A 25,004-nucleotide genomic window follows, 5' to 3' on the forward strand; every position below is an offset into this window, starting at 1 on the left:
ATTCCTACTACTGCTGCTACATCAACAACAACAACAACATCTACTACTACAACAACAACAACAACAACAACTACTACTACTACTACTACTACTACTATTACTATTACTACTACTACTACTACTACTACGACTACGACGACTACTACTACTATCTTATCTGTTTTGAGCTCTTATTGAAGTGTGTGATAGCCGACACACACACACCCAGAACGAAAAACCTTGTCAAAGACGGCAACTCCTGATAAAGAGACTATGGCTGATGTTACTAATCTCATGAACTATTCTGATTGGGATTTTGTGAATCAGAACCCAGAGGAATCTATCAAGTTAAAGAGAGTCAGTCAGCTGCTAGGATATTTCTGATTTTGTAACACATTAAGAACCAAGCAGTTGTCCACTGTGAAGGAGACGATGTTTAAGCCCAAAGACAATTACTCTTCTTGGCCAGACAGATTAAAGAGAAACTGCATGAGATTAAAGCAGAAACAGAGAGTAAAGAAATTGTTTGTGCCGTTTCCTCTGCACCATACTAAACAGCAGCTGACAAACGTCACTGACCAAGGTCTTAGTTCTCGCCCACTTACAAGAACAACTACATGCCATCTGCCAGCAGATTTCCTTCAGTTCCGCGCAGCATAAAATTATGTGTTTAACCACGACGAACAGTCACGTAGGCCTTGTCTTCATCTTCGCGTTACACACTCACGTGTTGGCATTGTGGTACACCCAGACACGTGGAAACGTACTTTTATCGATGACAGGCAGATATCAGGAATCAGAGAAGTAAATATAACGCCCGTTCGCACAAACACAAGTCTTCCACATACCATAAGGAATCATCTTCACACTTTGCACGGGAATGCAAAGTACTTTCTCATAGACAGCTGGGGGAAGACAAGCTCAGTTTCTGGACAATTCTGCATAGCAAAGGTAGGAAGACTGGAGCTACCGCTTTACTTCAGTAGCACCATAACTTCTTTAGGTGTTATGGTACAAGGCGGTGGCTCAATCAGTAGAGAGGTGGCCTGCAGTCATACCGAACCCAGGTTCAAATCCCCGCTGGGGCAGGGATCAGTTTAAGGATTTGAATTTCACTAAATCAGACTTTACTGATCTACCATAAGACCCGCCGACATGTCGTAAAAATACCCCCGCTAATACCACTGCACCAGTCCTGTACGAGACAGCCCTACCATGTATGGACGGTGGGTGTTAGCGCCGAAATGGTGACATGTAGAGGTAAATGGCATGAAGGAGAACTACTGGGCCTTGGTAGCAGGCTGTGAAGCCTATGCCCGGAGTCGGAAACATTAAAAAAAAAAATGAAGGTAGTGACAGGAATGTCTCTTTATTTATGGATTCAGTCATGTGTGTCAGTTTGTTTTAAGAAAACTCCTTTTTTCTCAGATTAAATTGCACTTGCATAGACTTACATTTCTTGCTGTGTAAATGGTACTGAGTCTGAGTTTAATGTCCGTTGCAAAGTGCACCTTGACATTTCCTTGCATAATGCGGTAGATTAAATAATTATTGTAAACTACTGTATATCTCACCAGTACGCTCCATTTCCTGCCAACATTTTACTCGGAGCTAATACTATGTTCCACTCTAAAACAGTTTGTTGCCTGCTAGCGGAGAAATTTTACTGATAGCATTTTGAAGCCATGGATTGCTCATTTCCCTTTCAGACGCCAGTAATTGTAATTATAGTGACTTCACCATCTTCACCAAATATCACAACTCTTGCACGCTTTTGCCTGTACGTGACCCTCATAATTCTCTCGCTTATACAAACAACAAGGATGTGTCTCAGCCTAATCCTGATTTTGCTCATGATAAGAGAGCCACCTGATTGGAGTCATGTAATTAAAATTAAGACCATGTAGCAGTAACATCTCTCATCTAACATTGCTCCGTATCGGATGTACCTCAACAGGCAGAGATGAAAAGGGCAGTGATAAAACAGTACACGGCTTTGTTGCTGCACAAATTCACGAAAGTCTCTGTCAGGGCTGTTGGGGCACAAAAAGTGAATGCTTTAACACTACCTGAAACATGTCGCATGAATGATTTAGCCTAAGGGTCCGCCTTGTGCTCAGCACTGAAGGATGGTCTGTCTTTTTTCTTTACCTGATTAATATTACCGATACTCCTTTGAAGTTTAAGCGTGAGGCAAAGAAGGGATTTTCTGGTGTATCCAGCGGCCGTAATGGTATACTAGGATAAACCCATCTCTGTTTCAAGAAGTTGTTCAGTTACTTCTGCAGCAAGTAATTTAGCGTTTACATCACTGAATGCTTCTAAAGACGCTGAACTTCATTCCAAACAAAGTGACTGTACGGAACAATGGAATGAATTCCTTGAGTTCCTCTCAGAAGTTAGAGACATTGTAGGCTTGCCTCGTGATCTAATGGACAAAACTTACCTTGTTAAACAGTTCTCAGTGTATGCGCCTGCGTACAGATTGCCACAGAGTCAACGAGCTGTAGCTGACATAATAACTGTACAAATGTTTGATAATGAACTGAAAAATCAGCTAGTCTGAGGAATAGTCCTTTGTTCCTCTTTCCAAAAAAAGGCAGCGAACTGCATCCGGTTGTGTATCATCGTAAGGTAAATGAGGTAACTGTGCAGGACCTTTTTCCTCTTCCAGTTTTAAAGGAATTATTAGTGTTTTGGAGGAAGTTAAGTGTGTCTTCTAGTCTCTTGGTCATCTTAGTGGTTACTGGTAGGTGAGCATGGAAGAGACTTCCCATCTGATCATGACATTAGCACTCCTTCATGATATTGCCATTTTAAAAGGCTGCCCTTCAGGTTGACAAATGTGCCATCAAGCTTTATGAGGTTGATTCGTTCAGTTTTCCATTATATGGTCGGACATTCTCTAAATGCATATCTTGATATCATTGTAAGCCACAAAGTGTCAGAACACATGAAAAAATTGAGACAGGTTTTTCGAAAGGCTGAAATCTGCAGGCCTAAAGATTAAATTGACTAAATGAAATTTCCTTAAGAAATATTTTAAATTCCTTAGTTATGTGATGGACAACCATGGAATTCATATATCAGACAATAAGATCAAAGCAATGAAGAATCGCCTAACTCCCACTGATGTTGATGACGTCTACAGTGTTCTAGACTTCTCCGAATATTATTGTCGGTTCATTAAAAATTGTGCTTAAATTTCATCACCACTAATAACACTGTTAAAGAAGGATGAGCCTTTTGTATGGTCCGAAGACTGAATTGTAACTTTTAATACCTTGAAGGATCCATTATTAAATGCTCCTGTTTTTGGCCTTCCCAGACCATAGTAGACCTTTCCTCCTTTGAACTGATGCCTCTGGCAAAAGTTTGGGAGTAGTCTGAATGCAGACTGATAATGACAAAAGGAAGCATATGCTAACCGCGTCTAAAAGTCTGCAGAACATAACTGCAGTGTCACTCACTGGGAAGCCCTCGCTATAGCTTGGCCTCTAAAATACTATAGAAACACTGTACATGGTTACCTTGCTCATGCCCAAACTGACAGTTTGCCTCTGTAAATCTACAGGGAACGCAATTTTCCAGGTCATTTATCCCACTGGTATTGATAGTTCAGGACTTCAGTCCTTCCTATGAATATGTTCTCGGTTAATCTAATGTAGCAGCTGATGCTTTGTCACGCTACGTCTCTTCGATATGGTCTCCCACGGATTGGATACCATTGGATGCAAGATCCAGAGAATACATTCTCGGGATCTTGATTGGATTATGATCTTGTCAGGAGCTGCCAAAGTGTTGATACTGTTTGGTCTCTGGTTGTTTACTTCTTAGAGTCTGGGGATGATTCCATTTTTCCAGAATTATTGGTACCAGTCTCTGACTTCGAGCTTCAGAATGAAAATCTGTACCATAAATCTGTTCTTACAGGGAAGGCAGTACTACAACGTGAGGTCTGGCAATTAGTTGTTCCAAGGGATTTAAATCCCGGTGCATTACACATTATTCAAGACTCTCCCCATGATTCTCATCCTGAGAAGGATCGGCGTTTGCGTCAAGTGCACCTTTCCTGCTACTGGCCAACAATACGTTGTGATATCGTCACTCATTGTGACGCCGAAAATTTTGTGGTCGGAATAAGGGGTACACTGGACTGCCAGTGCTACATTTTACAGTATACGGTTCCATTGCAATCTTGGGAAATTGTATCAGTTGACCTACTTCAACCATCTCACGGAATGAGGAAATGAGCACCTGTTTGTTGCAGTTGATCACTTGTCTCGTTTCTGTGTCCTAATACCTCTCAAAGCTAAGACATAAAATAGTGTAGTGCTTGCATTTATAGATAATGTAATTTGTACCTACACGACACCTGATACTATCATCACAGATAATGGTATGGAGTTTAGCCATATCCTCTTTAACTAAACTGACTAAATAAGTCCAAAACCCTGTTGCTTTTCTATTATCAATTCATCATGCAATCAGCAGAATCTTGTTGTTAACCAATACACAGTAGACTACTACACTTGACACATATGCAGACATGGCTGCGTATAGTATATACGGTAAATACAAATAAGATGGCAGAAACATAATTGTGCATACACAATGCATATCTATCATTATATATAAACAATAGGTGGACCTTAATTTTCATCTTGAAAAATTTGCTTCAGCTGCTGCTGGTCTTCGTGCTATTGATTTAAAAATTGTATGCAAATCTTCATGCTTATTAGATATTTTTAACTGGTGTCATATCATGTTCAAAGTTATACTATTATTGCGTAATGCTAATATGCCATTGGGTTACCTAGGTCCCCCTCTTTGCAGAGTATTATCCCTTCACTGGGGACGGTATCAAGGGAACCCAACTCCCACTCATTGTTGCCTAGTTTTATGGCTTGTAATTACTACCAGCAGTAGCCTTCGTCACATCTGCATTCACTTGCCTGTGTTGCTCAACGACCTGGAGAAGAAACTGCCATTGATCTTCGTTCTTGGTCATCATTGGATTAAACTCTTGAATCAGTGCTGCCCCTCTTTCAGCAGAGTCATTTGTTTCCTGTAGCCCGTGGAAGATGTGCTCAACTTCCTTGTAATCCTCACGACTTTTCCATGTGGATGAATCGAATTCTAGGAATGAATGACGAAGGCCAAGCAGTGTGAAGATCTTGGTGTTACTGGTCACAAAACTTGAAACTGTTTTCTGATTCAGGGCTGCCACCTCAAATTCAACTGTTGCTCTCTTTAGTTGATCTTTGCTTCCTTCTTCGTTAAGAGTCATCGCCATTTTTCGCTTCTCTTTAGGGTCAACAGTTGGATCAAAAAAGGCCAATCCAACTAATTGTTTTGACAAATACCACAAGTGACGACCAAATGCCTTCAAGCAGAATTGTGAGATGTCCTTATCAGGATAAAATGACAATTTCTGGAGAAGCCTCAGATCGTTTGCTGGAGATAGAGCTGCCTTTGTTGCCATGAACCATGATTTCAGGTATTGTTTTCTGATGAACACAACAAACCGCTTCAAGTCTCGGCCTTGCTTCAGTGTGATGCTTGTCTGATGATGGAAAAGATAGACTTTGATACTGTATATAACTTTAGCCATCCAACTGGCATGGTGGCAAGCAACAGGGTGCTGAAACCGTGTTCCAAGGGGAGGTACACCACCCTAGATAATAATGGACAGTTCTAGCGGTTCTCGATAATCGTCTCGAGGTTGGCTTTCTTGCAACTGTCTCATACAAAATGCTATGAGCTCATCATATTGCTCACTATCAGTCACCGGCATTTCCTCATTGTCATTCAAGGTCTGAAATCGTATTGTGTCGATAGTATCCCACTTGGCTTTGAACTGCTTTAATATGTGCATGTCGGGACCAGAGGACGGTCCAAAGCAAATTGTGAAGGTCTTTTGAATAAGGATTTCAAGAATGTGATGTCGACAAGCCAGGTGCAGGAGATCCTTGTGCAACTGTTGTTGAATAAGGGTGCACGGATGCTCGTCCCTGCCCACAACCCGGTATTGCTGGTAGTAGTGTCGAATGCCATTCCTACCACACGTTCAGATATACCCCAGTCATTCAAGGTTTCAGTGATGACATTGGCCATTGCCTTTCCTGTCCCTGATTCCAAACTGGGTACATTCAACAGCTTTGAAACTCCCTCAACTGAGACGAGAACTCGAAGGCGTTCAGTGACATTTGCTCCTGTTACATCAGGAATTAGTTTTCCATGTCAGTGCACTACAAGTGGCACAGTTGGATGGAATGATTTCTTCAGCCATTCTGCAGATTCCCTCCGACTCCTGATTCGATCTCAGCGGACACTTTGCCAGTTGATAGTATACACAGGCAGAAATAGTTGCAGAAAGCCGATGGAATGCAGCACGGTCTGAAGTCTTGATCCGACCTAAAGCAGCAGCAACAGGAGAATTGACAAACGTTTTTCATGCTCGTTGGCGTTTCAGAGGAGGAGCTGCAACCGAAAAGGAAGGACCTGCTATATCTGTATAATCGTCACCTGTTTCATCTTCATCACTAGTTGGGCTTTCCTCAAGCTCCACTATTTCCTCTCTTATTGCTCGATGACATTCTTCACTTCCCCCTCTCCTGTTCAGTCTGTTGTCTCTCTCTCTTTGTCTTCGTTCTTTCCGGTGGAGTTTGACATCAATACCCAGCACAGAGCCTCGCCTCCCTTTCTCCCACAGAGCCACAAGAAAATCCTTATCCTCACGACTTTTGTTGAGGTCGAAGGCATTCGAGTGTGCAGTGTCAAAGAGATGTTTCATCTGGTCTTGGAAGTTCCCTCTCTTCTCCTCCTCTCATTATGTATTCCAGCTCTCACTCTTCTCCAACTTTCTTCATTCTTTATAGAGAAATTTGATTTGGGGGATACGATTTTGTGGCTCAGATGCAGAAATGGGAGCACTCTCCCAGAATCCCCGTAGTTCCTCAGACAGAACACATGCTGAATCCCTCAGTGTTCGTGTCACTGTCTGCATCAGGTAGAAAAGTTGATCTGACACTTCTCCACAAGAAGGTAACTTACTTCCAAGTAGTCTTTCACTTGGTTAGCCAACAAGCCAAATCTTGGTTTTGCTCCTGGTTTTCATCACTGGCATTGACAATTTCACTTCAGCCATCGTAAATAAATGCTTAGTAATAACTCAAAAGGCAAATCCTTGAAAAAAAAAAAAAAATACAGGTGTTGTTAGTATGTAGCCTCCAATGATGTAGGCCTAAAGCAAACACTTTTTTTTTCAAACAACAAAAGAGATTATTATCACAACAATCATTTTGCTTATTAGGCTCAGATTTTGGGTAAGATGCAGCACCAGCAAATAGCATTCAATTCGGCTAAAATTTGGTGTCTGAAGAGTTTACACCTAAACTCATAATATACACTTCTAGCAAACAAAATATTCCAGAATTAATTTCCCCCCTTAGTAATAAGGACCACCCCTGGGGGTAGGGGGGTAGGGGGGGAAGGTTTTTTTTTTTCAAGAATACTCCCCCAGTATCCCTGCTTATCGTAAAAGGCGACTAAAAGGGTTGGCGGAGGGTTAGTGCCCCTCCCCGGAAAACAACTAACTAAAAAGACAAGAAATAAGCCTCGGACAAGGACTGACCAAACGATGACGACCAAGGACCGGACAAAGGACATGGTTATTGGAACGTGGAATGTAAGGGGAGCGAATGATGAGGTGAAAGAGAGAGAGATTGTCCATGTGCTTGAGGGTGCGAAAGTGGATGTATGTAGAATAACTGAAACAAAATGGGGAGGAGAAAGTATGAGAGAATGGGAGTATGTATGGGGTATATGTGCAGGAGTAGGTGAGAATGAAAGGGCAAAGGAAGGAGTATGTAAAGTTGTGAGTAAAAGATGGAAGAGGAGCATAAGACAGTATGGATCAGTTGGATCAAGGATTGTGTGGGTAAAGTTGAAAGTTGGAATACAAATGTGGGCGATTGTGTGTGTGTGTATGCGCCAACGCAAGATCGTGCTAGAACAGTGAGAGAAGAGTTCTGGACAAATGTAGAAGTGTGCATGGAAAAGTTTGGAAGGAATGAGAGAGTGTTTTTGATCGGTGATATGAATGGTAAAGTTGGGAATGTGAAGGTGGATGGAATAGTTGGTGAGTGGGGTGTGCCTGCTGAGATAGATGAGAATGGGAGTACGATAATGGACATTTGTGCTGGGAGGGGGTTGGTGATAGCCAATACCCTCTTCAGGCATAAATTGATCCACAGGTATACATGGCGAGTGATGAGAAGGGTGGGTGGTGAACCGAATGAAAGGAAGGCAATGATTGATTATGTGTGTGTGGATGAAAGGATGCGAAGATGTGTAATGGATGCAAGAGTTTATAGAGGTTGGGGGAGTGGACTTTCTGACCACTGCATAGTGGTGGCCAGAATTAGAATTCAAATAAGATGGAGGAATAGAAGAAGGGAAAGACGAGAGGAAGGAGTAGTTGCAAGGAGAATGGAAAGGTTACAAGAGCATGAGAAAAAGGTAGAGTATAAGAGAGAAGTGGAGGAACGATTGGGCAAATATGAACTGGAGCAGATGGGAGGCGTGGAAGGTGTGTGTACGATATTTACAGAAGAAGTATGTGCAACATGTGATGTGGTGTGTGGAAGGAAGAGAAGACGGAGGGGGGTGCAAGGAACAGCGTGGTGGACTGAAGAGGTGAAACAGGCTGTGGCACAAAAGAAGAAAGCATACAATGAATGGATGAGAAATAGGGGCGTGGAAGAAGTTGAGAGGCGGAAGAGAGAGTTATATGTAAAAAGAAAGAGAGAGGTGAAAAGATTAGTATGAGAGAGTAAGAAGAAAGTGGATGAGGAATTTGGAAGGAATTTGAGTGTAAATTGGAGGGACTGTAAGAAAATGTTCTGGAAAGAGGTGAAAAGAGTAATACAGGGTGGAAGTGAAGTTAGTAGGGGAGTGAAAGATAAAAATGGTAGATTACTAGTGGAGAAGGGAGAAAAAGTGAGCAGATGGAGAGAACACTTTAAGGAACTGTTGAACATAGAGGATGGAAGTAATGCTAGTATAAGTGGCTGGGGAATGGCTGAGAGAAGGAGGGAGGTGAGAAGACAGGAAGAAATCAGTAGGATAGAAGTTGTGGAAGCAATGAAGAAAGTTAAATCGGGGAAAGCCCCAGGAATTGATGGAGTGTGTGGTGAAATGCTGAAGCATGGGGGAGAGATAGTAGTAGAATGGATGTGGAAGATGTGCAGATTGGCCTGGGAGGAAGGTAGAGTCCCGGAGGATTGGAAGTCAGGTATAATTATTCCCTTGTACAAAGGAAAAGGGGAAAAAGAAGTGTGTGGTAATCATAGGGGCATTTGTCTTCTTAGTATAATAGGAAAAGTGTATGGTAGGATACTTATTGACAGAGTTAGAGAAAGAACAGAGAAATTAGTTGGAGAAGAACAGGGAGACTTTAGGAAGGGAAGAGGTTGTGTAGATCAGATATTCATTCATAGATCTTTAGTGGAAAAGTTTCTAGAGAAGGGAAAGAAGTTGTATGTGGCTTTCATGGATTTGGAGAAAGCATATGACAGGGTGGATAGACAAGGATTGTGGAAAGTGTTAAGAATACATGGAGTAGATGGGAAGTTGTTGAATGCTGTGAAGAGTATGTACGATGGTGTGAAGGCTGCAGTGCGTGTGGATGGTGAACTAAGTGAATTTTTCTCCTTAAAAGTTGGGTTGAAACAGGGATGTGTCATGTCTCCATGGTTGTTCAATCTGTACATGGCGGGGTAATTAAAGAGGTACAAGGTAGGGTAGTGGATGTTGGAGTGGCCCTTGTGAGAGAGGATAGTGTTTGGAAACTCCCTGTACTGTTGTTTGCAGATGATACTGTGTTGTTGAGTGAAGACGAAGGGGAGCTGCAAGGCTTGGTGGATGAGTTTGGGAGAGTGTGTAAGAAACGGAATCTAAAGGTGAATGTAGGGAAGAGTAAAGTGATGGTCTTTGAGAGAGGTGAAGTCAGTGAATGTACAGCGAGGTTGGATGGTGAGGAATTGGAAAATGTGAGTAAATTTAAGTACTTGGGTAGTGTGATCAGTAAGGATGGAGGTTTGGAGGGTGAAGTGCTTGAAAGGGTACAGCAGGGAAGAAAGGTTGCTGGTTCTTTGAAAGCAGTGATAAGAAACAGGGAAGTGAGCATGGAAGTGAAAAAGTTACTACATGACAGTATTGTGATACCAACTCTAACGTACGGAAGCGAAGCTTGGACGTTGTTGGAAGGGCACAAGTCAAGAGTGAGAGCAGTGGAAATGAGTTATTTAAGAGGAGCCTGTGGAGTCACATGGAGAGACAGGCTGACGAATGAGGATATAAAGGAGCGTTGTGGTGTGGATGTGGATGTGGATGTGATAGGAAGCGTTATGAGGAACACACTGAGGTGGTTTGGCCATGTGGAGAGGATGGAGGGTGAAAGACTGACGAAGAGAGTGTATGTGAATGAGGTGGAGGGGGGAAGAGGGAGGGGGAGGCCGAGGATGAGATGGAGGGATGGGGTGGAGAGGTATATGAGAAAGGGGGGTGTGAGTTTGGAGCAGGGCAGTGAAATGGCGGGGGACAGGGTAACTTGGAGGCGATTTGTTTGTGGCCACCTCAAACGGGTTTGGGGCGTCTGGCAATAGATAGATAAATAGATATATATACGGTATACATCTCTCTCGCTCTCTCTCTCTCTCTCTCTCTCTCTCTCTCTCTCTCTATATATATATATATATATATATATATATATATATATATATATATGCAGGTATATACTGTATATACGAGATGCTAGCCAAAAGCTCCAGTAATCTGAACAGAGAGAGCCATCCGTTTGCAGTTTTGCCTTTTGGCGCTAGGAGGAGTCTGCAGCACCCTTTGTGTATTGTGTGTCAGTGTGGCCCCGGCCGTGTCTGTGAGCAGACGTGTTGTTGAGCTACACTTACTGTAACGTAGTGTGTAGGTGGTATGGCTGTTTTGCAATGGCGGACCTCACAGAACAAAGAAACTGCATCAAGTTCTGCTTCAAGATCAACAAGACGGCAGAAGAAACTCACTGGTTGCTTCAGCAAGCCTTTGGTGACAATGCCATGTTTCAAAGCAGAACATTTTTCTGGTCCAAGCCGTTCAAGGAAGGACGAAAAAAGCGCGCCATGTTAGCAGCAATGTCAAGTTGATGTTGATCGTTTCCTCTATATCCCAGGGACTGATCACAAGGAATTTGTCCCACTCAGTCAATCTGTCAGCAGAAAGTTTTACAGTGAAGTTTTGCAGCGTCTGAGGGAGAAGATCCACCGCAAACGTCCAGAACAGTGGAAGAACAAAGACTGGGTCCTGCATCATGACAATGCCCTTGCCCACACACCAATTGTTGTCTGGCAGTTCCTGGCTTCAACTAACACGGTAGTCATTCCACACCCATCCTATTCGCCTGACCTTGCCCCCTGCGACTTCTTCCTGTTTCCCAAGCTGAAATTACAACTGAAAGGGCGTCGATTTGACTCAGTTGAGGAGATCCAGACAGAATTGCAGGAGGTGCTCAAGACCATCACACCTGAAGCCTTCCGCGGATGCATGGACTCGTGGAAAAAACACTGGGACCACTGTATACATGCCCAAGGGGACTACTTCGAAGGTGACAGTGAGAACTAGGAGGTAAAGTAACTTATTTTCCTACAAATTCAAATTACTGGAACTTTTGGGTGACACCTATATATATATATATATATATATATATATATATATATATATATATATATATATATATATATATATATATATATGGTAGGTGGGGGCACTCACCATCCACTCACTCAATGTAGTGCTGTTCTCGGGTGTCTGCCCTTTCCTCTCCTCCATCCTTCTTTCCTTCCATCCTCTTCTGTCTTTCTTTCCTTCATTCTTTTTTCGTCCTCTTGCCTATGGGTGACTTTACACTCCCTCTTCTGTCTTTCCTTCCTTCATTCTTTGCTCTTCCTTCCACCTGTGAGTGACTCTACACTGAGTGACAAGTCAAATGGTTTCCTGTACACCACGAAACGATTTACTACACTGGGTGGTAACCATATATCCAAATTTTAACGCCTGGTGGTTTAGTGGGTAATTTCAGTGCTCCAGTCAGATTGAGCCAGTGAAGGTTTATATCCAAGGGATGATTGGGGTTTATTGCTCACATAATGCCACTCAGGGATGAATGAGGCTGGTCACTCTCATCTTAAATGCTGGGACCAACTTGCCTAGCCCCGGGCTCCTACGCTCCTCATGGGGCAACGTAGGATTGGATGATGGATATATATATATATATATATATATATATATATATATATATATACATATATATATATGTTGTTACATAGCCTATGATTTCATCATCCTTTGTGTAATTCTAATGTACAGTATACTGCATGTTTGATCACGAGCGTGTTCTACCTCACTCCCCCCTTCTCCTCTTATAGTAAAGTAAGTCGTTCTTTCTGTTGTTCAGAGCAGGATTGTCAACTCTTTGTCCCCTATAGCTTCATTTGCGCGTCCTTCTTACAAGCTGTATCAAGCTCTGCCGGCCCCTATATAATGAGCTCAGTCTCTGCATTAATGGCCACTTAGATCTACTCCTCATTTTGTTCACATCTCTGTCCTCCCCTGTACAGTTGTTATTATTTTTGTGAGTGCTCAGGAAGTCTCCAACCATCTAGCAGCTGTGTAATTTGAGTATAAATGTTATTACATTTTTTCTTGTACTGTATAGCATGAGGTGTTGATTCGTAGGCCTGGTAAGGTTTTTGTGATTAATGTAAGGTTTTTGATGTCAGCCAGAAATAATATTTTGTATCTGTAATAATATATCTTGCATTAACTGAGCATTATCCGGTTTTCTTATTTTATCAGGGCTGACTTAGATAAATTTACACTTGCTAATTTCGTGTTAATAGAGGCTATTGCAGTTAACCATATATTTAACCTGTTTTTTGCCATTACATTATCCTTATGAGTCCTGAATGTTTAGTTGCTAGTTTGAGCATTAAACTTTAACTTGTAATTTTACCTAACTCTTTTGTTTTGAACCTGGAACTTTGCGGGACAGTTTTCTCTGATCCGTAACAATGTATATATATATATATATATATATATATATATATATATATATATATATATATATATATATATATATATATATATATTATATATATATATATATATATATATATATATATATATATATATATATGTGTGTGTGTGTGTGTGTGTGTGTGTGTGTGTACTGTAAATGTATGCAAATGTAGGCTATATCCAGCAAGACAATACTGTGTGTGTTTATGAACGGTAGATAGATAGATAGGTCGATAGACAGATAGATAGCTAGATTCAGATACACAAATTGATAAAGTTGTTGAAATATAATCATACTATAGATAGACATATAGATATGTTCCTATTGCCATGATAGCCTTGAGTACTTATATGTGATGACTGCCTATGCACCCTCGCCCTTTTGGGAAAAATATGCATATTTATTTTTATCTACAGTGTTCTGAAAACAGTTTCTAAATGTAGAAACAAGGGTGGAAAATGAGAAATTCGGAGGGATGAAAGAAGAGCAATACAAACAATTGGAAGTGAAGGAAGAAGCATATGGAAAGAATACTGTGACAGACCGATGTATGGAAATGGTGATAACAGAGGAAGTCAACAGGATTTCGGACTGGTGGTGTACAGAGATGGAATGTGGTACCGGAAAATGTGATACTGGCAGAAGTTATGATTACTGTGAAATTTTTGAAAATAATGGGAAGGCATCTGGCGTTGATGAGGTGTTTGCAGAGAAAAAGTGTAATGGAGAGATTGGAATGAAGTGTTTGTTGGAAGTATGAAAGAATGCATGGATGGGAGGAACTGTACCAGCAGAATGGGAGGAGTCTGAGAATGTATCCCTGTACAAATATATATGTGATGGAATTGTGAGTGTGGAGTGTAGATGGATACGTATACGGAAGAATTATAATAAAGCAAGAAAGGACTGCATCAGAAAGTCTGATAAATGACGAAGACGGAAAATTTAGGAATGACAGAGGATGTGTGCATCTTAATATTCACAGTAAGACAGATAGTGAAGAGAGCTTGTGAATGGAACTGTAAGGAATTTATGATATTTATGGATCTAAGAAAAGCGTAAAACAGAGTAAAGAGAGAATGGTTTGTTAAAGGCTTTGTGTAAGTGTGGTGTGTAGCGAAAGCTGCTGAATGATACTATGGTCGTACCATTCTAAAGTGGCGGTTTGAGTGGGGCACGAACCTCTGTACAGTGTTGCCACGTTTTCCATACTCGCGATGCCTCTCTCTCTCTCTCTCTCTCTCTCTCTCTCTCTCTCTCTCTCTCTCTCTCTCTCTCTCTCTCTCTCTCTCTCTCTCTCTCTCTCTCTCTCTCCTGGGGGGATGTGCGTCACCCTAGGGAATTTTGTTTTTTTTTATGTCTTATAAACTTGTGCTTTCATTTCTTTATTTTGTTTTTTATTATATTATTGTTTTACATATGACGCCAGATGACCTCGGTGTTACGGCGCCTTTTCATTCAATCATTCTCGCCCTCCTTCCTTCCCTCCCTTCATCTTTCCCTCAGCTTGACAATGCACTCAACACTGCCCCTTGCCTGCCTTCTCTCTCTCTCTCCTTGGGGAGATGTGCGTCACCCTTGGGAATTTTGTTTCTTTTATGAGTGACTTATAAACTTGCGCTTTCATTTCTTTATTTTGTTTTTATTATATCTAATTATGTTTAAAAATATTATTGTTTTACATACGGTGCCAGATGACCTCGTTGTTGTGGCGCCATAATTTGTTTTCATTCAATCACTCTCTCCCTCCTTCTTTCCCTCCCTTCCTTCATCTCTCACTAAGCTGCACTCAACACTGCCCCTGGTCTGCCTTCCACCTCTCTCTCTCTCTCTCTCTCTCTCTCTCTCTCTCTCTCTCTCTCTCTCGTCTGTGGTATTTTAGGATACATTTTGGTTATTTTCTTTTACGTTATAATGCACATATTGTAAATTTGACTTTATTTCCACACTACCCAGGAGGTTAAAGTCTTGGTGCGTTTTTTTTAAGAGGTGTCCCCAAACAGGCCTATTCCTCTATCCCTCACAGATGACCAGGTCGGACTGGGTGTGTGTGAGTGTTGCCGCTCACGAGGGTTTAATGTATATATATGTTTTTTACTAAGAAACTGGCATATTTTTTCTTATATTCCTGCACATTATCTTATAATCATAATTGTGACATTATTACCAACCCCAGAAATACGGCAGCAGCCAATAAAAGTGACTACTTTTTTAAAGCAGCACTGTAAAATAATTATGCCACGTTTCTGTATTGCCGTATAAATATTTTACGCATAATCAGTTTACTGTTCTTTCATATATTATAATACACACACTACCATGATATTCTTAAGTGTTTATCTTATTGTGATGCCTATTACATATATCAGAGCCGTTCACATAGCGGATATGGAACATGTGGCACCACTGTACAGAGGTTCGTGCCCCACCCAAACCGCCACTTAAGATTGGTACCACCATAGGAGTTGTTCAGATGGTAGTGAAACTTACGTAATGTTAGGAATAGCGGTTGTCTGAGTGGTGTAACATAAAATGGTAGAGTAAGACAAGGACGTGTGGTGTCCATGTGGTTGTTGAATATTTGCTCGTATATGGATTGGGAGGGATGAGGATAGCAGTGAATGGTGATGGGTAGAATAGTTCAAATCTGATGTATGCAGATGATGCTGTGCTTCAAGCTAATAATGAATTGAAACTTTGCCTACTGGTCCGGAGTTGTATTTATGTCTGTGAGCGTCGTGTCTTGAAAGTAAATATAGATAAGAACAAAGTGATAGTCGTTGAGTGAGGAGGTAATTCCCTAATCTGATGTGATGATGTATGGAGAGACAGACTTGAACTGGTTTAAGTTCTGGGTGCAGTACCAGAAGATGTAAATGTGCAAAGAACGGGGAAAACAGAGTGGAATAAGGAAGGAAGTGGCTGGAACTATAAAGGTCTGAGCGTGGCAGCTGAAAGAGGATTGCATCAAGGAGTATTAGTGCCCACTTTAACATATGGGTGTGAGACTTTGGTGTACCTTAAAAACGAAAAGTCACGAGTTAGGAAGGTGGAGATGGGATTCCAGAAAAAATGTATTGAGTACAGAGAGTGGATAAAATATAAAATAATGTGATTCGTTAAAGACGTTAAGTATGGAAATTCATGGACGAAAGAAGTGAAGAGAGGGTACTTAGATGATAGAGCTATATGGACAGAATGGGTATAGATAAGGTGTAGAAAAGGGTGCATATGAGTGAGTTTCAAGGTGGGAGGAGGCGTGGTGGGAATGACAAGGGATAGAACTGGCAGGATCCTTCAACGAAGGAGTGTATGACAAGGGCTAGCATCCCCTTTTTTAATGTGACAGTCGTCGGATGAACTCTGTGTTAGGTGTACCTGTGAGGTGGAACAGGATTCTGGGAGCTTGAAAGGTCATTGTCTTGGGGTGTGGTCTGTTTCACTGGGATTGCCGTTGATTAGTTCTCCCAGTAATTTTCTTACTATTCCATTGCTTTCTAGACCTTCCTCATCCCACCTACAAGTGGTAAAAAAAAAAAAAAAAGGAAGATGATAATGTTATATATACCATATAGCTTATACGGTATATATATATATATATATAGATATATATATATATATATATATACATACAATCATACATAATATACTGTGTGTATATATATATATATATATATATATATATATATATACATACAATCATACATAATATATATATATATATATATATATATATATATATATATATATATATATATATATATATATATATATATATATATATATAAATATATATATATATATATATATATATATATATATATATATATATATATATATATATATATATATATATATATATATATATATATATATAAATTTATATATATACATTCATATATATATATATATATATATATATATATATATATATATATATATATATATATACAGGTACATACACATTTATATGCTAGGAAGAAGGAACCAAAGGCTATGAGCACGCATAACAGTTCCTTCCAAGAAAAAACAGAAACAATACAAAAGAGCCAAATTCAAGATCCGTTCATTTCGAGATGCCTGGATACACTGCCTTTGAAAGACTGGAGGTCATAGGATGTAGGAAGTACAGACAGAGGGAGACAGTTCCAGAGCTGACCTATTGCGTAAATGAAGGACTGGGAGTAACGGTTAACTCTTGCATTAGAGAGTTGGACAGAAAAGAGATAGGAGTTTGTTGCTAGACTGGTGTTACGCACTCGCTGTAGGTGTGGAGAGATTCAAGCAGACAGTTCAGAGGAGCAGTGGCCATGGAAGTAGCGATAGAAAAAAGATAAAGATATAATATATATATATATATATATATATATATATATATATATATATATATATATATATATATATATATATATATGTATCATCATCATCATCGGCCATAACTAGTTCACTGCTGAACAAAGGCCTCCCCCAACCTTTTCCACGAATTCCTTGACTGAGCTAATCTTTGCCACGTTTTCCCTGCACATTTCTTTATCTCATCTCTCCATCTCCTGTCTGGCCTTTTTCTACTACGCTTACATTCTCTTGGTGTCCAGTCAGTAAGCCTCTTGCTCCATCGGTAATCCCCTATTCTTTCTATATGGCCTGCCCACCTCCATTTCTGTTCCTTTATAACCCCCCCAATATCTTTGATTTTAGTCTGCTCTCTCACCCAAGTTGATCTTTTCCTGTCTCTTAAAGATATTCCCAACATTGACCTTTCCATTGCTCTCTGAGAACGGATTAATTTATTTTCCATTGATTTTGTCAGTTTCCAGGTCTCACAACCATACGTCATAGCTGGAAATATGCATTCGTTATATACTCTTTATTTCATACAAACTGTCAAGCTACTTTTCACAATGTCTATATGTTTACCGAAAGCTTTCCATCCATTTGTAATGCGTCTTTTTATTTCGCTATCATGACCTTTCATTAATTTTAGTACTTGTCCCAAGTAGATGTACTCCTCAACTTCTTCAAGAATTGCATAGCTTATTCTGATGACGCTCTTTGGTGTTTGTGGATTAAACATTACTTTAGTTTTACTTCGGTTCATCTCCAGTCCTACTTTCAGACTTATATATATATATATATATATATATATATATATATATATATATATATATATATATATATATATATATATATTCTGTGTATATATATATATATATATATGATAATTCTGTGTATATATATATATATATATATATATATATATATATATATATATATATATATTCTGTGTATATATATGTAACTTGCAATACTTTGGTGATAGAAACTCCGTGTACAAACAGCTAGATAAGGGGTTTATTACAAGCTCACAGTAAAACAGTCTGCCCATGTCGGCTGTCTGCTAAGAACTGATGCAATAACGCCGTCTTCAGGCGTGGGAAACCGTGCTGATCTAGCAAGTTTAGTTGGGGCATGTATGCACTGGGGGGGGGGGAACATATATACATCGGGGGTAGACATATTGTGGAGGGGGTACACTACTCCCCCGGGTAGCTGAGACGGTGTCTCCTGACACCGGGAGTTAAATGGTGTTTGATTATAGGAGTAAGGCAGGACCGGGAGGTTTGTACAAGGGATAAGTATGATACAGGGGCAGTAGGGGAGACATGGCCATGTTGAGGGGAGGGAAGTAGAACGATATATACAGATGAGATATACAAGGATTAATAGGGACAAATGCAGTAAGGGTCGAAGGTATATATAAACATAATGGGAAGTACACAATAATAGTTTGATACATGATAAACAAGGAGTAGATATGAGAGTTCTATTGTTGTTCTTCCTTCGTGTTTTTTTTTTTTTTTTGTATTTTCTGTAGGATACACTGGCACTCAGTAATGCATGAAAGAAATACCATCATTGTCTAGTAGGCAGAGTGCTGTTCACAGTTTGGTTAATTGTCAGATGGCATTGCTAGTCACTGAATGCGAGGGCACTAAGTACGGGGAGTTTCTACGTTGTGTGTAGGGCGTACTATGCCTGTAGCGACTCTGATTTCCTGGAGTCGACGTTCCATTTTTCTGACACAACAATGCACTGCACAGATGATGAGTAGAAAACCTATGAAAGCGATAACCACAGGGGGAAACACAACTGTTGGATGAACCCATGAACGGCTGAAGGCCAGAGAAAATTGATCCATAATGAAATCACTGTCATTGAGGAAGGGGAGCATGCGCAAGTGAGGGGAGGTGATGGTAATGTTGGCAGAAGGTAAGGTTGAAGGCATGTCGATTGGTTGAAAGATGACAAAAGAGTGATTACGAACAGCTTGGTGATAGCGAGTGGCGTAAGTGATGACGGACTCTGATTTGACGGTACAATAGTCAGGTGCTTTGTAGAGACCACTAGCGGGGACGGAGCGAATGGAAGAACCAGGACACATGATTGTGACAGAGATGGGAACAGCAAAGAAGAAATACTGAACATTGTTGAGGTGAGCATGGTGGACCAGGAGGTCAGGAGCTGGGACAAAAGAACAGGCCGAGTAGATGGAATGGTTGCGAACTAAAGCAGACTCACAGGGTGAAGCACTGCTAGGGAAGATAGCGAAAAGGTGGGCAGCACAGAGACGAGAGGTCGGAGTAAGGAAGGAACATTGCTGGAGGTCTGTGGAAGAAAGGAAGGCAACGGAAAGATGATCATGGGAGAGGAGGAAATATTCTGAAGGAACATATACCTATAACAAGGAGTTGTTGAGGCGGAAAGGGAAGGGAATGATGTGGAAAAGGTTAAAGGTTATGGCAGATCGGAGAGGAATATGGACGACGACGTATGTAGTGAGAAGAGTGGCTTCGAGAACAGGATAATAATATTCAAGGGAGGAGTAAGGGAGGACTGGGGAGAGACCGAAAGTGGAGTGAGCCCATTCCAGGACAGAACGGAGAGCTGAGACAGGTACTAAGTCGGCAGTGACACGGCCATTGATAGCATCGACCAGGATATGAACCAAGGTAGAGACTTGAGACAGGAGAGAGTCAACGGCCAGTTGGAGATTATCCATGTTGAGTTTGAGGTAGAAGAACTGAGAGATAACGTTGAGATCTGAAAGGTGGCATTGTAAGATATCGGTGAAATTGTTTAGAGTGGACATGACTTCATTGAGTTGGGTTGTGAGCTTCTGTAACATAGTGTGTTGGATTTTAATGACTCGGCGTTGTGATTCTAGGGCCGAAGCTAAATGAGTGAGATCATATTTGAAGCCAGAAATGTCACGGGCTGTAGCAACACCAAACAAGCCACTCAGAATCTCACCGCCGAAGTCGAAGAGACCTCGTTTCACATGAGAACGACACACGGGTGTCTGAATGGAAAATGTGTCATTGAGCTCAGTGAATCTGTTACTTATGTATTGCAATTGCCAGGAGAGTAGGAGGAAAAGGTTATAGAGATACTCATTCGGGTTGTGTCCCCATGAGGGCCGTGAGATGGTTCCTGATTCCGTGGAGCAGGTGCGCGTAGGCAGGTAGGGCAATGGCTACGTCGGCCAGGGGCGCAGGATCGTAGCGCAAAGAGGCGATGTCGTCGATAAGCATTACCTCGCCTCCCGAGCCGACCAAGGCCCCGGGACGTACTCCACCATCGTCCTGACCTGACCCAGACCCCAGGAGGGTCAGCACTGCCAGCAGGGAGATCGCTAACATCGTACCTAGAAAATCAGGGTAGAGTTAATGGGGGAGGTCGTGAAGAGGTTGATGGGCAGAGCGCAGTTTGGACCGATATTGACTGGTTGATGAATGAGCAGGTGGAGATGGAGACGAAGGAGACTGAGGGATAGGTGGAGACAAGGTAGACTGAAGGATGGGAGGAGGGGAAGAGGGGGCAGGAGGTTGTGTAAGCGATTCTTCCAACATGAGGCCACGGGGTGCGTGCTTTAAGTCATAGACGTGGACCCATCTGGTGTCCCTAGTGGACAGGTCCTGGAGGTGAAATTTGTTGCCTTGTCAAGTGAGGACGCGGTGGGGCCCTGTAAATTTGTCATCCAACTTAGAGGAAAGCGTATGGGAATGAGCAAAGACAAGATCGCCTACACTGATAGTGATAGGAGAGGCGGACTTATGTTGGCACTGCAGCATGTCCTCCTGAGAGGAAGCCAAAGTGGATTGGACATACTGGTGGATTGTCTGGAAGTTGGCCAATTTTAGTTTAACATAATCATCCATGTTGTAGCTGGGTTCTGGCTTTGAGGATAAGAGAGAGTATGGGAGGTCCTTGTCAAAGCCAAAGAGGAAGAAGAAGGGAGATTCAGCAATGGATGGATTGATGGAACTATTGATGGAGGATGCCACTTGGGGAATCCAGTCATCCCAGGACGAACGATGGGAGCCTAGATGTCTGAGGCACTCTAAGATTTTTCGGTTGTGGCGTTCTACAAGGCCATTGGAAGCCGGATGGTTAGGCACGACATTGCACTTACTGATATGAAAGTGGCGACAGATCTCATCTAGAAGGCTATTGTTGAATTCTGTACCGTTGTCAGTAAGAATGGTATGAGGGGTACTGAATGGGCAAATTACGTGATCTACAAAGGCACGGGCAACGCTCTTCGCGGTCTTGTCAGAGAGGGGAACGAGGACACAGTAGCGGGAGAAGTGGTCGACCGCTACAAACAAGTACTCAGCGCCAGATTCTGTGAGAGGTAGTTTTAAGAGATCGATTGAGACAGTTTCCCATGGTCGTGATGGGATTGGGTATTGTAAGAGAGGTGCTGGTAAGCCGGTTGATCCTTTGTGGCGGTGGCAGGAGAGGCAAGAGTCACAGTGGGCATTGATATCGCGGCGCATGGTTGGCCAATAGTATTTGAGACGTGCTTGGCGCAAGCATCGGTCTTTACCTGGATGGGAAGCTTGAGAAGTATTATGAACAATATGAAGAACCTTTGGTATCAGGGCAGTGGGGACAACAAGTTGGCGTACTTCGCGATTGGGCATATCTTTGCCTGTTAGCAGTGTTTTCCTGTACAAGAGATCATCATCTAGCATGAACTCATCTAGTGATACTGGCAGAGTAGGTAAGGTCAAGGCATCGCCAGATTCTAGGAAATAAATGACTTTGGACCACATGGGGTCTTGGCGTTGAAAGTTTCGAACAACGTCTGACGTTAGTGTAGTGTTTTCAGTTACTTCAGGCTGCAGGGATGTGATAGCTGCTGCTACGTGACGTGAGAGTGCGTCTGCGACTACATTCAACTTGCCTGGTACATATTGAAAAGTGGGATTAAAGTCCTGGATGATGATAGACCATCTAGCTAGTCTACCTGTTAGGCTGCGATTCTTGAACAAATCACATAGCAAAAGGTGGTCTGTTTGGATATGCACTGGATAACCATAGACTATATCTCTGAAATGTGTCAAGGACCAGATTACTGCTAGCGCTTCGAGATCTGTGACACTGTAGTTACGTTCAGCGGTTGTAAGGGTGCGACTAGCATACGCTATTACGCGCTTCCTTGATGCTTCATCGAATTGCATCAAAACGGCACCAAGTCCAGTGCCTGAGGCGTCTGTGCAGAGAAGGAAGGGTGTGGTATAATCAGGGAACGCTAGAATAGGGGCATTTACAAGAGCTGTCTTTAGCTTTTGGAAAGCCTGTGACTAGTCGTTAGTCCAAACAAAGGGCACATTCCGCTTGAGTAAGTGGGTCAGAGGAGCGGTGATCTTCGCGTAATCCCGGATAAAGCGACGATAATAGCCACTGAGGCCCAGGAATCTTCGTACAGCGTCGGTAGTGATAGGTTCTGGGAAGTTAATGATCGCCTTAGTTTTATCCTCATTAGTATGAATGCCTTGTGATCTACGACATGGCCTAGGAATTTGATTTTCTTTCGCAGGAAGTCACATTTACTGAGATTGATTTTCAGGCCTGCGAGCTGGAAGCGTTCAAAGACTTGCTGGAGTTTGGTAAAATGATCAGGGATGGATTTACTCACAACAATGATATCATCTAGGTAAGCAAAAAGAGAGTGTCCCATCATACCGCTGAAGACTGAATGGATAAGTCGCATGAACACGGAAGGAGTATTTCTCAGACCAAAAGGGAGTCTCTTAAACTGAAAATGTCCGGAAGGGGTGCTAAAGGCTGTGACTGGGCGAGAGGACTCTTCCATTTCGACCTGCCAGTACCCGCTGAGGAGGTCTAAAGATGAAAAGACTACGTTATTGTCACCAAGGGATTCTAGCAAATCAGTGAGGACAGGTAGCGGGAAACGGTCTGGAACGGTGACAGAATTGACCTTACGATAGTCGACTACTGGTCTAAGGTTGCCTTCCTTCTTTGGTACTAAGAAAAGTGGGCTATTCCATGGACTGAAGGAGGGTTCAATAATGTCCTGGTCTAACATGTTCTGTACCATTTGATCTGTTTGCTTTCTCTGGCTGTGAGGCAATCGATACACTGGTATGTAAATCGGCTGAGTTCCTGGGAGTAGTTCAATCGTATGTTTGACAAGGTCTGTTCTACCCATCGGTTCACCGGGTAAGGCAACCACGTTTCTGTACGAGGTCAGAAGGTCGAGGAGTTGAGGCGTATGTTCTGGGAAATCTGTGCAAGTGAGATGTGAGAGCATATCGGGTGAATGCGTCGGCGCAGATCCCGTAGAGTTAATAGTACATACACTGATTGGCATATCATCAGTCTGAATAGTAGGAATTGAGGAATCCTGGTACACCTTTACGGCCGCTGGGTATACTAGGAAGTCTCCAATCTTTACACCACTTTTAAGTTTTAGTGGAGCATTTGTGACATTGAGCAAGTACAGGTAGCATAAACTGTCCTCTAAGACTGTACACCACGCTGACTCATAAGTCAAGCCATTCACACAACACGTCTCAGGTAGGGTTAGTACATCCACTCCTTCTTTCGCACCGGCAACACAAACAGAGACTTTGGTGAACTCATGCGGTAACAAAATTGTGCACGTATTCGTTACTGCACGTATTCGTTACTGCACGTTTCGTCTCTGCGTGTTGGAGAAGATCATTCAGACTGTGTGAGGTAGGTAACTGAGACATGTCTGAGTCAGTGATAGTGTTGTCGGGAGAGGATGTAAGAGCCATGTTCGAGGGCTGAGATGATGTATCAGGGGACATTGAGGAATTTATGTCCTTGCTCGCAGTCAGTAAAGGAATGATCTCTGTATTCTCAGATGATGATAGTTGTGGTTTGGGCTGGGTTGGACTTTTTGGTAGTGATAGGGACAGAGGTAATTGAAGGACTGATTTGATCGTAAGAATAGGACGGGGACATTCCATAGTGTAAACCAGGAATCCAAAAATGTCTATACTACCACAAGCAGGTAATAATGCAATGGAATGTTGTGCCATGGTGGAGAAACCAATAAGGGCATCTGCGGGATACTGCAAGTCATTAGTGACATGAAATTCAATGAGGATAGGGGGCAAATCGCTGTGGAGTTTGACTTCAAGGGTGACTCTTCCCTTAACCTTAAACTCTGAGCCGTTAACACCAAATAGGCGAATGTCTGGTGGTTCTAGGAAACTGACGTGGCTGTGATGGCGATGAATAATTTGTAAGGAATTTTTGGATATAAGATTTACTATAGATCCTGTGTCCAAGAAGAATGACGTTGGTATGTCATGACTGCTTCCGAGAATGACTAAACCTGAGGATGTTATGGGACCTACATGGTGGATGGGGAGTTGGGTGTCTGGTTCTATGTGATATTGGTCCGATACGGGCGCGGCGCTTCCCTGTGGGTGGTTGAGGTAACGACATTCCTCAGTGGTGTGAGTCGTGCTTGATTTGTGGTATTTGCAGTGTGGACGACGTGAGCGGGAAGGCGTACGCTGTCTGGTTTGGGAGTGAGGACGTCTGT

This window comes from Coenobita brevimanus, chromosome 58 (assembly GCF_032717465.1).
Source record: "Coenobita brevimanus isolate Jiangsu-jjx chromosome 58, ASM3271746v2, whole genome shotgun sequence".
Taxonomy (NCBI): Eukaryota; Metazoa; Arthropoda; class Malacostraca; order Decapoda; family Coenobitidae; genus Coenobita; species Coenobita brevimanus.